The 16,031-nt window shown below is 41.3% G+C and overlaps 1 protein-coding gene across 1 annotated transcript in view; it reads left to right on the top strand.

Annotated features, from left to right (window-relative positions):
* The window catches only part of znrf1 (zinc and ring finger 1), a 156,950-nt gene extending 141,215 nt beyond the window's left edge, over positions 1-15,735 (top strand). Inside the window, exon 5 of the mRNA XM_078400488.1 lies at positions 9,816-15,735. The gene's annotated coding sequence lies outside the window, so the exon portion shown is untranslated. The remainder of the gene's footprint in view (positions 1-9,815) is intronic.
* Positions 15,736-16,031: the final 296 nt, after the last annotated feature.

Raw genomic sequence — 16,031 nt, 5'->3', positions numbered from 1 at the left:
CTGGTTGTCAACTACATTATGGTTAACAGTTTAATTAGAGTCATAGAATGATACAGTGTGAAAACAGGCCCTTCAGCCCAACTCGCCTACACCAGCCAACAATGTCCCAGCTACACTAGTCCCACTTGCCTGCACTTGGTCTATATCCCTCCAAACCTGAACTATCCATGCACCTGTCTAACTGTTTCTTAAACAATGGGATAGCCCCAGCCTCAACTACCTCCTCTGGTAGCTTATTTTGCTCCTCTGGCAGCTTGTTCCATATACCCACCACCCTTTGTCTGAAAAAGTTACCCTTCGGATTCCTATTAAATCTTTTCCCCTTCACCATGAACCTATGTCCTCTGATCCTCGATTCCCTTCCTCTGGGCAAAAGACTGTGCATCTACGCAATCTATTCCTCTCATGATTTTGTATACCTCTCTAAAATCTCCCCTCATCCTCCTACGCTCCATGGAATAGAGACCCAGCCTACTCAATCTCTCCCTATAGCTCACACCCTCTAGTCCTGGCAACATCCTTGGAAATCTTTTCTGAACCCTTTCAAGCTTGACAATATCTTTCCTATCACATGGTGCCCAGAACTGAACACAATATTCTAAATGCGATCTCACCAATGACTTATACAACTGCACCATAACCTCCCAACTTCTATACTCAATACTCTGACTGTTGAAGGCCAAAGTGCCAAAAGCCTTTTTGACCACGTTATCCACCTGCGTTTTGACCTTCAAGGAACCATGCACCAGTACTGCTAGATCCCTCTGCTCTACAACACTACCCAGAGGCCTACCATTTACTGTGTAGGTCTTGCCCTTGTTCGAAGTCCCAAAATGCAACACCTCACACTTCTCTGTATTAAATTCCATCAACCATTCCTCAACCCACCTGGCCAATTGATCCAGATCCTGCTGCAATCGTTCACAACCATCTTCACTATCTGCAAAACCACTAACTTTTGTATCATCAGCAAACTTGCTAATCTTGCCCTGTATGTTCTCATCCAAATCATTGATGTAGATGACAAACAGTAATGGGCCCAGCACCGAACCCTGAGGCACACCACTAGTCACAGGCCTTCAGTCTGAGAAGCAACCTTTCACCATTACCCTCTGCTTCCTTCCATGGAGCCAATTTGCTATCCATTCAGCATTTCTCCTTGGAACCCATGCGATCTAACCTTCCAGAGCAGCCTACCATGTGGAACCTTGTCGAACGCCTACTGAAGTCAATAGGCAATAGGTGCAGGAGTAGGCCATTCGGCCCTTCGAGCCAGCACCACCATTCAATGTGATCATGACTGATCATTCACAATCAGTACCCCGTTCCTGCCTTCTCCCCATACCCCCTGACTCCGCTATTTTTAAGAGCTCTATCTAGCTCTCTCTTGAAAGCATCCAGAGAATTGGCCTCCACTGCCTTCTGAGTCAGAGAATTCCACAGATTTACAACTCTGACTGAAAAGGTTTTTCCTCATCTCCATTCCAAATGGTCTACCCCTTATTCTTAAACTGTGGCCCCTGGATCTGGACTCCCCCAACACTAGGAACATGTTTCCTGCCTCTAACGTGTCCAATCCCTTAATAATCTTATATGTTTCAATAAGATCCCCTCTCATCCTAAATTCCAGTGTATACAAGCCCAGTCGATCCAGTCTTTCAACATACGACAGTCCTGCCATTCCGGGAATTAACCTAGTGAACCTACGCTGCATTCCCTCAATAGCAAGAATGTCCTTTTTCAAATTTGGAGACCAAAACTGCACACAGTACTCCAGGTGCGGACTCACTAGGGCCCTGTACAACTGCAGAAGGACCTCTTTGTTCCTATACTCCACTCCTCTTGTCATAAAGGCCAACATGCCATTAGCTTTCTTCACTGCCTGCTGTACCTGCATGCTAACTTTAAGTGACTGATGGACAAGGACACCCAGATCTCTTTGTACTTCCCCATTTCCTAACTTGACACCATTCAGATAATAATCTGCCACCAAAGTGGATAACCTCACATTTATCCACATTAAACTGCATCTGCCATGCATCTGCCCACTCACACAACCTGTCCAAGTCACCCTGCGTCCTCATAGCATCCTCCTCACAGTTCACACTGCCACCCAGATTTGTGTCATCTGCAAATTTGCTAATGTTACTTTTAATCCCTTCATCTAAGTCATTAATGTATATTGTAAATAACTGCAGTCCCAGCACCGAGCCTTACTGTACCCCACTAGTCACTGCCTGCCATTCTGAAAGGGACCAGTTAATCCCTACTCTTTGTTTCCTGTCTGCCAACCAATTTTCTATCCATGTCAGTACCCTACCCCCAATACCATGTGCTCTAATCTTGCCCAATAATCTCCTATGTGGGACCTTATCAAAGGCTTTCTGAAAATCCAGGTACATTACATCCACTGGCTCTCCCTTGTCCATTTTCCTCGTTACATCCTCAAAACAATTACAGAAGATTAGTCAAGCATGATTTCCCCTTCATAAATTCATGCTGACTCGGAACGATCCTGTTCCTGCTATCCAAATGCTCCGCAATTTCTTCTTTTATAATTGACTCCAGCATCTTCCCCACCACTGATGTCAGGCTAACTGGTCTATAATTTCCCGTTTTCTCTCTCCCTCCTTTCTTAAAAAGTGGGATAACATTAGCTACCTTCTTAAAAAGTGGGATAACATTAGCTACCCTCCACGTACCCTCCACGTAGCTATCCTGCACTCCACGTTTACTCCTCTTTCTCACATTCACCCACCTTCGCTCTTCCTGTATCCTCAGTGCGACAACCTCACTGTAGGTCATCCAATTGCTCAGGGCCAACACGTTTATTCAGGAGCTGCACCTGGACACAATTTCTGCAGGTGTAGTTTCCAGAAGCACCAGCGATGTCCCTGACTTCCCACATCCAGCAGGAAACACACTGGGTTACATCAGCAAGTTAGCTTTACACTACAATCATTTTGGACTCCATAAAATTCCTCAATGAACATCGCAACAATGTAGGGGACCTGATGGCTTGATGGGGTAATGTACCAGTAAGTAGTGGAACACACAGCTGCTTTCTCGACTGCTTGTTTAAAATATACGTGCGAAGAAAGTTTGCAATTCACCATGCAAAGTCTGATGTACCCTGCGTTGCATTGGAATTTGAAGGACCAAGGTGAAAAGCTGCAGTAGCAGGTTTCAGGTGTGATTCAAGTGCTCGGCTTGATACTTCTTAAAGGTCGAGAGCAATAAATGTAATTATTTGAACTCCAGAGTTCAGATTAAGAGGTGTTTTACCTTGGGCAGGTAGTCTCTGCCACTCATGTTTGGGATGGCCTAATGTCATTTCTTTGGTGTTCTGGCAGTGTAATGTTTATGTCTGCTGCTGTGGCTACTGTGTGTGTCAGTATTCCATAACCTGTGCCCATCTGGGCAGAGCTTGGACAGCTGTTTTCCCACCAATATGAAATTACCATTGGTAAATCTTCCTCCAACATCTGTTCTCATGATTTCTGAGTCATCAGGTGAAACCCCCGCCTGTCTTTTTGCTGGACCCACTGAAGTATGAACATCTAAGAGGTTTTCTTGAGAGGTTCACTCTCAAAGTTATCTTTTTGTACCACCAACTGTGGAAGATTAAAATGATACAAATCCAGCTTCAAGAGTCAAGACTGTTTAATTGTCATATGTACCAAAAACAGAACAATTAAATTATTTCTTGGGGAAACATAACGGGTGACCACCCCTACCTAAGATGGTAATGATGTGGGGCTTGGATAATGGCAGTGCCGTTGAATGAAGAGAATTTTGATTAGATTGTTGTTGGTTCTTTGGCATTGTGTAGTATAGATATAACTTGTTGCTGAGCAGACCAAGTAGGAGTGTTGTCCAGATAATGTAACCTAAGGCCATGCACTGGTTGGTAATAGGCAGAGCAGCACATCAAACTGGATTTTCAGCAGTTGTCTGTAAATAATCTAACTTGACTTGGAGGGCAGATCAGCTCTCACTGCTCTCTCCCCTGGTCAGACAGACCATTCCAATATCACAGGCACAAAACATTGTGAAGAAAACAGTTACTAACTGCAACCTCACTAAAGCTGCTAACTACTGCTCATTGAAAAGGCTACAGATGTCCTGATATGGCAAGGTTCTTGAAGCTTGCAACTAGCTTCATTAAAACTATTTATGAATAAAAGCAGAAAGGTCAGTGTATGAATGGATGGGAGCTTTGATTTTTTTTTGTCTGAATAGCACGCAGACAGAAGTGTTATATAATTTGCTGTAAACAGAAGACATTTTATTCCAGCAATAAGCACACTATAGAGTAAGTATATATGAAGTAGCAACATTATTTAGCATTATCTTTGACACCTCTCTCCACTTTCTTGATTTCTCTGTCTCCATTCCCGATGGGACAGACTCTTGACTGATGTCTACTACAAACCCACCGACTCCTACTGTGATCTGGACCACACCTTCTTCCATCCTGCCTCTTGCAAAGACACCATCCCCTAAGCACATTTTCTCCTTCACTGCATCTGCTTCCAAGATTAGGCTTTCTAATCTAGAACATCCATAATACCCTCTTTCTTCAGTAAGCGTGGTTTTCCACTGCTATTGTAGATGGATCCCTCACCAGAGTCTTCTCTATGTCCCGTAGTTCTGCTCTCGCTTACCCTCCCCACAAACAGAACAAGGATAGTGTTCACCTGGTCCTTACCTTTCACCTTGCCAGCCTCCACATCAAACTCATCATTACTGACATTTCCACTACCTTCCTCATAATCCCACACCAGTCACATTTTCCCGTCCCTGCCCATTTCCATTTTACGCAGAGAAACCACCTTCCCACGCAAACCACCCCCTCCGCAGGTGCTTTGCCCTGCAACTGCAGGAATGTAACACCTGTTCCCCTCCCTTCTCCTGCACATCCATCCAGACAGTGGTCCTTCTAGGTGTCACAGACATTCATGTGCACCTCTGGCATTACCATCTGCTGCATTTGGTGCTCCTGAATTACATTGGCGAGACCGAGCGAAGGCGAGGCGATTATTTCATCAAACATCCACTCGGTTTGCCAAGGCCTGTTGGATCTTCTAGTTGCTGGTATGAACGTTGAATTCTCCAATTTCAGACACCTCACCGTTTCCCCCCTCTCTTCCCTATGTCTCATCTGGATGCGCACCCATTGCTCCCTTTCGCCTTCTCCACCATCCGCTGCCACCTATTTTCCTTCGTCTGGCTTCACATTTAATTCCTCTTCTATCCATCTCTCCTTATCTCACACTTTTTGTCTTTTGTTCTCTGGTCGTTGTCCATCCATTTGCCAGTTAAACCCTTCTCACATGTATCCACCTATCACTTGCCAAACTTTGTCCTGTCCCACCTCCTTCAACTTTCTCCCTCCCTCTACCACAACAATCAACTGAAAAAGGGACTCGACCCGAAACTTTGTTTATCCATGTTCTCCAGATATGCTACCTTATCCACTGAGTTACTCCAGTATTTTGTGTCTTTTTTTGGAAACCAGCATCTGCAGTTCCTTGTATCAGCGATATTTAGGACTTAGATTATGGGATAGAAGCGGTTGTGTGCATAGGTATTGAACCTGTGCGTTTTTTCTTCATTCATCCAAATTTTCATCCTCGTGGCTTTTGCATCTGAAATAACAATGAGGGTAAATTGATTTGCAACCTTAAGCATCTGCATAAGTTGAGTTCACTGCAGGAATTGGGAAACATTGTTGAATACATGTGTTGCTCCAGAGAGAGCACACGGATGTGATCTCAATGGCACACACATTGAGATGCATGGACCTACTTGAAGTTATTATACATATTTGACTTTTTCACATAATTTCTGTAAGAGCGAATTTCCGTAACCGAAATGGCCTTAACACAGTACGTGTAAATTTTTAATGGTATAATGTATATTAATCACTGCCTAATACATTTTCTGACATTGAAAACTAGCTCTCACAGGATGCAATCTTATTAGTGTTCAATTATTGCTGCAGATTTTTTTTAAACTAAATAAAACCAATCTAGTTTCTTTATGTTTCATGTGCTTCTCACTTAAACCGTTTTATCCCTCTTTGTATTCTGTTTTCTCATTTGAAATTAAATTCAAAATTCAAATTGATGTTTTCCGATTCAAACTTAAAGGCGGCGCTGCCATAGCAGCTGCGGCTTACCTGCGGTCCATTTGTCTTTGTGTTTTGTTGTTTTGTTGTGTCTTAATTGTCAATGTGATGTTGTGTTTTTGTGTTTGTGTACTATGTGTGGGTGTGGGGGGGAGGGGGGGAACTGTAAAATTGTGACTATGTGTCCCTTCCGAACGGAGACCCGACCTTTGTTTTCTGGGTCTCCGTTCCTGCTGAGGCCTACCATCGGCCCAACTCCTGGAGCTGGCGGCCTCCAGGGCTCTGGTTCGCAGAGCCCGCGGATCGGACTTACCATCAGCGGAGCCGGCCGTCTTCGGAGGCTGCGGGAGCGGCTGCGACTCGCCTTAGGCTCGGGCCGCGTGGATGCCGACATCAGGAGCTCCAGCAGCGGCAGCGTGTTCGCCCGCCCCGGATTGCGGGGCTTGGGTCGCGGACATTTCACCGTCCGGCGCGGCCTAAAATAGGCCGCGGGATTTTTCTCTGCTGGGTGGGGACTTCAATGTCAGGAGCCACGACCGCCCCGACGTGCAGCAGCAGCGGCAGCGACAGCGTGTTCGCCCGCCCCAGATTGCGGGGCTTGGGTCGGCCCGCTGCGGACCTTTCACCGTCCGGTGCGGCCTGCAGCCACAACAACCTGACTGCGGGAGAAGATGGCAGGGGAAGGGAAAAGACATTGTGGCCTTCCATCACAGTGAGGAGAGGACTGGAGGAGACTCACTGTGATGGATGTTTCTTTTTTTTGTGTGTGTTTTTGGGGTTGTGTAATTTGCCTATTTTAATGCTTTATTGTGTAATCTGCCTAATTTAATGTTTTATTGTTGGACTGTGGGTGACTGAATTTCGTCCAAAAAAATCGTTTTTTTGGATGACAAATAAAGCTATCTTGAATCTTGAATCTTGAATCTTAATAAAGATTGTTAATGGTTTTTCAGTCTGATTGAAGTCTGAGTACATTCACAATTGTTTAACATGTTCATACAGAGTTCAAATGCTCTACAGAAGCAACTGTTTTATATTTAGTTTACGTTTTAGTGCAGAGTCCTATAAAACATCTCTGTTCTTGTTCAAGTGTAATGAAAGCTAAGCTAAGCCCAATTCATTCACTGCTGAGAGCAAAATACAGCCTATTATGTTTTGTGTAAAATTTACCCTTTTGCATTTGTATGATTTGAGATTATTTTTAAGGGTGCAGAAAGACAAAAAGTAAAGGTTTGATATAATTAGTTGTACATTGAAACTTGCATGTAAGTCAACGTTTTGTCAATATATTGGAAATATGGAGCCTTATTCATTTTCCATTGCTGGAGTTTTGGAAAATCTACATGGAAACCTGTAAACTTTAAAGGTTAAATTAAGTACCTGCAGGAAGAATCTTCTCAAAGAGTTTAGAATTTAATGAGAATTTGAGAAACCAAAGTTGTTAACATTTACGTTAGGAATATTTGAACGCTCTAAGATCAGAATCAAACAATTTGAGTTCAACATCTAATTATAGTCAAGCTATCTGCCATGTTGTAGCTAATCTAAGAGTTTTTCCCAAAATTATTTTGCTTCGAACTGTGTTTAGGATAGAGATATTTGAAGATCTTTTTTTACATTGTACAAAAACTTAATTTGATTTAATCATTTCACAAATTTATGGATAAACGATAAAAGGTTGTTGCCTCTGAGGGAAGGTCCTTGAGTGGAGAACAGGTTGGGAAACCCAGTTGCACAGTTTTCCTCACACATTCTTCAGATGGACAAAGGGGGGTATGAGGGCAGGACCCAATGATGTATCAGAAGGGAAAGCTTGATGAACTGGGAGAAAGCACTTTTTACAAGCCCACATTGGTTTTGCATTTTTAATCTCTTCTGTGAGGCATTTTTTGCCCCCTTTCTCTATTGGGTTTTGTTTGGCTTCAGGTATATAGATGGTTAGGATTAAACCTGGACAGCTGGCTAAATACTGAATCAATTCTTCCCTTAATCTTCTAATTTACAGAAACATGGATTGAATTCTCTGGAATCTCTCCTCAAACTTTAACCCTTGGAAAACCAGGTATCATCCTGTTGTGCATTCTCCAAGGCCAATGCACCCTTTCTAAAGTGTGATGCCTGGAATTTTTCACAGAACTCCAGACGTAGTGTGATCAGGGCTTTGCTTGAATGCAGCATGTTCTACCTTGTTCTTTGATCTTCTTGATGTGGAGACATTGTCCCCATGTCTTTTGGGGACAATTTTCCAGACCCACTCATTTTAATGATGAATTGTTACATGCCCATAATCTTACCCACAGGTTTTAGTTCATGTTTTGTCCATTTTGCATCCAGAGTTGATGCTGTTGCATTTGTCTCTTTTGTAATTCATTTTGCCTGTTCACTAAATCCATTAATGTCTCTGTAATTCAGTGCTTCTATCTGCATTCATTACAATCCTCCTATCTTTCTGTCATTGATTAACCTGATGGGTAATTGTTTTACACTGCACACTCCACACAGACAGCACCCGAGGCCAGGATTGAACACACCGATATTGCTGTGAGGCAGCTACTCTCCCAGCTGTACCACTGTGTGGCCCTCATGTCATCCAGATTGCAATTGGGTGGTTTTTTGGTTTGTTTTTCTTTTACTTGTGTTCTGCTTCAATCCATTTATCCACCCAAGGCTAGCAAATTAACCTCGTCCCCCAGAGTGTTTAATGTTTCTATACCGCAATATGCTTTAATTTGAAATCCTTCCAATGTTTTTCTTTGTGGTTATCCAGTTGCGGATTTTTACCGTGCTGAAAATCTCCAAGCCTTCAATCAGTTTCCAGGCAAAGATTTATGAATGTATTAAATTCTGCAGTACTGCAATCACCCCATGTGATTTTAATCAATCAAAATAAATGGCAGCTTGTTTTAGAATATTTTTATTTGTAGAAACCTCAGTGATGTACGCTGTTATGAACCTTGTAGGTGAACTCTAGTGTAACGGTTGGCATGGACTCGGTGGGCTAAAATCAAGTCAAGTCAAAGTCAGTTTTATTGTCAATCCTCAGCCAGTTTACACAGACAGAAAATCGAAATACCGTTTCCCACAATCCCGAGGAACAAAGTGCATAAAACTAAGTTAAAATTAAAAAGGCACAGCAAACAACAATCAACATAAAATATAAAATATAAAATATAGTCACTTCAAATGCGTTAAAAAAAATTTTTTTAAGTGTCTGGTGCTGGATGTGCGTGTGTGTGGGGTGTTAAAGTCCAGGTCCAATAGGGGCAGGGGAGAGAGGAGGAAGGGAGGGGAGAGAGTTCAGCATCCTGACAGCCTGGTGGAAAAAACTGTTCTTTAGTCGGGTGGTGCTTGACCTCAGGCTGCGAAACCTTCTCCCTGAAGGCAGGAGGGTGAAGAGGCTGTTGGAGGGGTGGAAGGGGTCACCCACAATGCTCAATGCTTTGCGGGTGAGGCGGGTGGTGTAAAGGACTAGGAGTGTTGGGAGTGAGGCGCCAGTGATCCTCTCAGCAGTGTTCACTATGCGCTGCAGGGTCTTGCGGCTGGAGGCTGTGCAGCTTCCGAACCACACAGTGATGCAGCTGCTGAGGATGCTAAAATGCCTGTTTCCACGCTGTATCTCTAAACTAATATATGTTCCAGTTTCTGGATGATATCTAAAGTAATGCCTTTTCTTTTCTTTCAGAGCGCTTTGCTCACTTTGGCTAAACCCTTACCTGGAGGTTAAGAATCTGAAATGGTCAGTTTACCCCAAAACTGAAAATTCCAGTACCGGTTTTGAACAGCTGAAACAAAAAGCACCAAACAAAATTTCTGCATCCCAAACCAGGATAAAGAAGGAAGTATGTGAAGGTCAACGGGCGGTGGAATGATCATGTCAGCCCCAGAATAATGTAACGGCTGTCAACTGATTCAATTAATGAAATGCCTGTATGGAATAAAAAGAGGAAAAGGACTAGCCAAACAGAGCATGATTGCTTTTTGGATTTGAGAGTGCTGTGCAAAAGACAGGTCTCTGGGATATGACTCCATGGAGGCAACCACAACAGGGTTACAAAAGCAAAGGAGAGTGGATTTTCACATGTGTTGACCAAGTTCTGAAAATGCCAGAATGTAAAGCATTGAGTGTCTGTGGGCTTGTAGTTGTGTCCATGATGTGTTTACACAGTGTCCAGTGTAGTCAGCGTGTTCTTGCTGATGTTTGTACAGACACAAGCACTCTCCTGATTTCCTTCCATCCCACTTTGTGACAGATGATGCCAAAATTTATCAAAAAACAGACCTCGCTATTGTTCTGCAAGGATTTCTTCCTTGTCAACAGTTTTCCGCCAGAAAGTCTCTCTGCACTAATATTTGAACATGGACTCTGTCTTCTTGAGCTCTGCAACGTTGTGCTACAGAACAGCACATTCATCCTTAAACAGTTAAAATCTTTTCTTTCCTCCAAAAAGCCCTTCTGGAAATTTTATGGCTTCAGTTTCCGCCAGAGATGAGTGAATCTGTCCTGCTGTTAAAGATATCAATTTTACTTCAGCTTGAAATGTAGCCTGAATGTTCAGGCCGGTGTATTAATAACAGCCAGGGAAAGATGCTCTCTTTGTTTGTTGAGATGTTTTGATATGGTGTACCATCACGATGTTCAATAAACTCTTGAATTAGCATTTACATTAACTTGTGTTAGACAAAACTTAAACTGAATAAAGAGTTCCCTTTCCTGATCTTATTTTGCCACAAACAACTTCCCAGGTGAACTAAATAGCATGGCGTAATTTGTTTTTTACTACTTTGGTTGAATAGGCTTCAAGTAAGTCTCAGGAAATGCAATGGACCTGCACGTGACCCAGATATGGGTAGTTCTCCACTTTCTTTAGGGACTACAGTGACATTGGACAGCCATGTTATAGCAACGAGGGCTCTGAGTGTTTGATCAGAGCTGTGGAGTGTTGCTGCTACCTGGCGATGTGTTTACAAGGTTTTGCAAGTTGACAGGAGTAACTGAGACGAGGATTCATGATCCCGTGCTCTGTGATCCCACAGAGCTCTCGAGCAGAGCCAGTCCGCTGACCTCGACAAACCTAAATTTGCTAGGTAGAACTAACCATTTTATCAGGGAGTTAATCCTCGCTGCAGCATTTACTAATAAATGAAATGGTATTTTGTTTTCCAAAAAACTAGTGTTTATTGTTGATGAACCCTCAGACAAACAGATCAGAGATGAAGTTTTTCAAGAAAGAAAGCAAATTGGATTTGTAGACTGAACGTTCAGAAGGAAAATGAGGACCATGCACACCAGCATTTCTATTAAAAATGGTGGTTGCCAGCTGACTCTGGAATCACAATATGAAATTGCACTAGTATTCAAAAAAACCATTTGAGACTATGCTGCTAGCAGTTTGGGGTACTTTAAGTCACTGCATGACGAGCAGAGAGTTTGAGTGTAAGATACATTGCTGCAAGAAATTTGTGCTTTTCCCAGAAATGTGAGTAGACCTAGCACTTCCTGGAACTCTGTACAGTCATTGTGAAATTAATGTTTTGATGTGGTGGGTTACGGGCTTTCCCATATGTACAGCGATTGACTTGCATAGCAGGATGGCATTGCTGCTGTTTTTACTGTGTGTTTTGTTCTATCCTCGGCTTTACATTACGTAATGGTTTCTCTGCGTTTTCTGTTTATTTGAATGAGTTGACCAGATGTCACACTGGTGAAGTCTCCGTAAAGGGAACGTTTACCCATATGAAGATGTTCAGAGAGCCAGTGAAACAGGAACTTTTCTTTTAAAAGAAAGTTTTGATTTAAAGATGTTGCACAATACACAGCACATTTATAATGACTTAAAGTAATGCACTTTTTGTTTATTGTGTATTATATTTTATTTTAGTTTACTGGATGCTTTTGCACAGCTTTTAATCTGTTACAGATTCTCACCTAGGTTGTCCTGTATTTCAAGGTGAGCATTGTGAAAAGTAAATCAAAATCTAAATCTATTTGCTTAATTTTGAATGCTTTGTGTAATCATTATTACTCTAATTTATGCAGTCGCAGTGCCTTCAGTTTAAACAATTTTGGTGCTCTCATTGAGCCTATTCGTTTTCAGCTTTTTCTGAGTATTAATTAAGGCCTGTCTTTAATATTTTTGTTGGACACTAGGGAGATTGGTTATTCTTGGTGTATTTGGCCCAACTAAAATATTCTCTTTTAAATCTCATGATTCTCACATCTCAATTCAAAAATTGAGACCTCTCACTTTAAATGTGTGAAGGAAATAATGAAGCAAAAAGTCTAAAATTGCATCAACTCTCTTTCTTCTCTACCTAATAAACCTCTTTGCAGTTTCTCCTCTGCAGCTGACATTTGACAAATGTGTAAGAGCTGAGCCCTTATTTCAGCAGTGCACTGTGGTTTGTTGCACTGTCTGAGTCTAACTGCACTAGGTTTAGCATTAAACTATTTCCGTCATCTACGAGTACAGTTGAGGAGCCCAGTAAAACAGAAATTATGGAATCAAATCAATTGGTTTAATGTTAAACATCCCTATGTAAACATTACACATACGCTTTTAATAGGAATTAAAAAGAGAATACATTGAAAATACCCAGGACCTGTAATATATTGAAATGTAAAACCTATGTTGCAATCCTCCTCAGAAATTGTGGGTTGGTAAATGATTGCAATATAAAGAATTTATTCTAAAATCCCACAAATGTTTCTACCAATAGTTTTTAATATAATCTTTCTGAAAGGCTAGATACGAGATGCTGTACCACAGAATGTGGGACAGAGTCGGTCATTTCTCACATGATGCCCTTGGTGGTTTTTGCTAAGCCAGAACTGATCACTTCCCCTCAGATGGGAAGTGTAGTTCAACAGGTAATCCACCACAGGCCACATCAATTCAGAGGGCTTATCGGCTGCTCTGACAGAGAGGTTTGGGGAAAAGCCGACTTCCTCAAATGATGGAAGGTGATGTGAGAAGATAAAATGGCTACCGTGGGGAAAAAAGATGCTCTATTTAAATAAGTAAAATGCTTTGCTGACATTAAGCTAATTTGCCAATAAATAATTTTACTTGTATTATATTTGTCTCACAATGAATTAGAGATTGAAGATGAATTTTTATGATCTCATCTTTGGGTTTAAAATTGAAGAAATGAAATTGTTGGTATGCAAGAAATTAAGTATCTGATCACCATGTTAACATCTCTCAAGGGTAGTTTAAGCTCGTGTGATGAAAAAGACACTCTTCAAGTGTTATAATCTCCAATTGACCCACTGGGTGTCCACTTAAAAATAATACTGTCCCCACAGATAGTACCTGGACACCAGCTTTAAACAAAGTGAGCAACAAAATGTCACTTTAGTACCAAGCCACTTATAAATATTATATAGCTAAAGATTTATATTAATTTCTAACATATCCAATTTTATTATTGTGCTGAACAATCACGAATAGCAAGTGCCATGAATTAGATGAAAGTATCCTGCCCCTTAATGTATCCACTTTTGCTCCACATCCCTTGCCTAACAACTTTATCTTTCTGCAATTTTTGATCGGGGTGAGGTAGGGGGAAAGCAGGGTAAATTTGCTCACTCTAGTTCCAGATTGCAGTTCCAGTTCTTCACAAATTTCCAAATAGCTTGATTTTAAATTTTGAGATGTTGTAAATTTCTACTTGGTCTTGAGTCCTCCACTATTAGGTATGGACGAGCAAGACTGAGCTGTGATCTAAGTGAGATAAAACAATGTCCGGTGCTCGAGGGAACACGTATCAAGTTTATGCAATTCAAATTTAATCCCCTAAATCTAGTCTCATTTTCATTCATCAGCATTGCACTCCTTCTAAGAAGATTAAATTCTTCCTGAAAAGGGTGCAAATATTAACAGTGTATCCCAGCTGTATACAAAGATATATGTTCCCATTTTATAATTACTTTCTTTTATCTGAGTAATTAAAGTAATAATGGGAAATTGGAACCCTGAACAAATCCCACATGGTGAATCGGTCTTTAGGAATGGAATAGGGAATCTGGGGAATATCACATGTCACATCTGTTAATCAGTTTACTACCGTTAATCCCTTCTCCCTCTTGACCAATTTCCAACCCAAGTTAAAGGCTCACATATATTTAGCCGGTCTATCCTGGTGACTGTTTTGAGTAGCTGCCACACAGCTGATGATAAACAGGCAGGCAGGCTTGCACTCTGCTATCTCTCTTCATCTTCAACAGTTCCAAACCTAATGGCACCATTGTTAATGCATGAAAAGTTTGAAAGTTTTTGATTGATACCTCCATAGTTCTCTCACTTACTACATGGGTTGGAAGCCACCAGATCCTGGAGATTTATCTATTCCTGTCTTGTTATTTGCCTTTTTCTCACATTCATTTATTTTTAGATTCCTTCCAAAGTACTGCTGTATTTAAGTCTTCTTTCCTTACTGTGAAATCAAATGCCAACCACTCATTCAATCAACATGTCTCTCTATTGTGATTTCTATGACAATATCCTGGCTCTTTTACTGGACCCACATCTTTGGAAATTCTTAATTTTCATTATTAATAACATTAATTAGTCGATTTTTTTTAATTTTGCAGTTCGTAGCGTTTAGTTGTAAATGCTTCAGCAATTTAATTAATATTTTCCACAATGTAACAGTGGAATTACGCAACTGAAAGCAGCCTCTGTCTCTTCTTTCCCTCATTCTCCCCAGTAAAATGTACTTGGCTTTCAGATGTTGAGCCCAGTAAAGAAAACAAAAGGGAGGTACATCTAACTTGCTTTTTTCTTTAACGAGCATTATACGCAATCACAAAGCTTGATGGCGAGTAGTGATTGTACGTGGGAGTTTGTCAGATAAATCCAAGTCATTCTTGTGAACGCACATGTTGCCCCACTAAATATATCTGGTCAGATGCATGTAGGGGAGCCGGGGAAGGGGAAAAGTAGATGTGTTATAAAGCTTAACCAAGCAGAATCACAAAATGAATTACAAATGGCGTGTATTCTGCTTCCCTTGCTGTACAATCATTCTGTGTGACTCGGGTGTTGCCTTATTCAAAGAGTTGTCTTTATGTCTTTGTGTAAAGATGGCGCTGATGTAGCCGGATCGGTGAAAGTGACCCAAGGTGATTGCTTCTGATAATGTAAACCCTAGATTTCTTTTTCAGACGAATGCATAAATTTAAAACATGGTATGGATCCTTGGACTTTAAAGCAGTATTTGAAAAAAATAGCAGCACATCTAAACAAAAGCAGACTTTTCAAAGATGAAATACTGTATTGATGTGTGTCATTAATTTTCAAGTCAATTTTTTTTAAGGACTTGAATATAATGGGATAATCTTTCAGCTGTCCTAGTGTATTTTACACTGTGCACTGTAAGCAGGCTTTCACCAGGTTTCAGTGAGAATGGATGGGATTTGTACGTAATGCAGTTTCTTGAAAAATGTTAAATGTTTACAGGCATATGCTTTTTATATTTACTGAGTAGAAGTTGATCCGAAATTAACACCAAAAAAATGAACTTCATTTTAAACAAACAATATCCTGTATGTTGATGTATAGTATGTATTTCGGAATTATGGAAAATAAAATCTACACATTCCCACATTCTGTCTCCAGTTTATTTTGCACTCCCTTCAAATCATCTTTAAAGCTTAATTTAGCGATTGAGTTTTGAGATTACTAAACTCTTGAATGTCTATCTGGGGTGTAGTGACTGACTGTTGTGGGTACACGGGTGTACTGAGCTTGAATGTTGTGGATTCACTATTGGGGTGCAGAGTCTAACTGTGGTGGGTCCTCTGGGGCACATGGACTGACTTAGTTCCCAGTTGGGGTGCATGTGTCTGACTGTTGTGGGCACTCCGTCGGGTCTCATTGCCTGCGGTCCATTATTA

Source organism: Rhinoraja longicauda, chromosome 6 (genome assembly GCF_053455715.1).
Source record: "Rhinoraja longicauda isolate Sanriku21f chromosome 6, sRhiLon1.1, whole genome shotgun sequence".
Lineage (NCBI taxonomy): Eukaryota > Metazoa > Chordata > Chondrichthyes > Rajiformes > Arhynchobatidae > Rhinoraja > Rhinoraja longicauda.
This window is presented reverse-complemented; position numbering and strand designations above follow the sequence as displayed.